The sequence below is a fragment of the Physeter macrocephalus genome, chromosome 11, assembly GCF_002837175.3.
Source record: "Physeter macrocephalus isolate SW-GA chromosome 11, ASM283717v5, whole genome shotgun sequence".
Classification (NCBI taxonomy): domain Eukaryota; kingdom Metazoa; phylum Chordata; class Mammalia; order Artiodactyla; family Physeteridae; genus Physeter; species Physeter macrocephalus.
Window position 1 is genome coordinate 87,291,538 of NC_041224.1, and position 998 is coordinate 87,292,535.

Sequence of the window (998 nt, forward strand, 5' to 3'; positions counted from 1 at the left end):
AGAAAGGGACTGAAAAAATATTTGAAGAGATTATAGTTGAAAACTTCCCTAATATGGGAAAGGAAATAGTCAATCAAGTCCAGGAAGCACAGAGAGTCCCATACAGGATAAACAAGGAGAAACACGCCAAGACACATATTAATCAAACTATCAAAAATTAAATACAAAGAAAAAAATATTAAAAGCAGCAAGGGAAAAACGACAAATAACAACAAGGGAATCCCCATAAGGTTAACAGCTGATCTTTCAGCAGAAACTGTGCAAGCCAGAAGGGAGTAGCAGGACATAGTTACACACATAGTACTAGCCACTTGAGAGCATGTGTGTGTGCACACATACACACACAACACTGAAAGGGTACTATTTTAGGTGCAAATAAATTGAATAAATTTGGGGTCAAAGAAAAAAAATTTACATTTCTATATTAAATAAAGCAGAAATTTTTTCCAAATGTTGGTATATTTGTTGTTTTTCCACTTTTGAAAATTGTCTGTTAATCCTCTTAACCACTGAATAAATAATTTTGATGATTCATATAAGGGAGACAATTGGGTCTTTCCAGCAGAAAGCACTGATAACCCAAGGTGAATTAAGCAGTTTGACCTCTGCTTCTTCATCTATAAAACGGGCAGTTTCTAGAATCAAGAGAGATACACCATGTGAAATGCTTGGTGAACTCTCAAGCATTTTAGAAAGGTAATGAATAGAGAATTAATATTATTACTCTCAATTCATTGACAGCCTAGAGTTCTAAGATTCACAAAGAGTATGGCTCTAAGAAAAATATGCTGGGTGAAGGGGCAAAGTCAGGCCAAATGACGAGATGTTGGAGGACACCATGTACTACCTAGAAAACTAACAGGTTCGCACCAAGAGACAGACGCAGAGTCTTTTCCCAGGACTAATTTTCCTGAATAGGCTAAAAGTAATCCATATTGGGCAATATTTGGAGTTGATCTAGTACAAAGTTACCTTGGCTTTCAACTAAAATTTCCAGA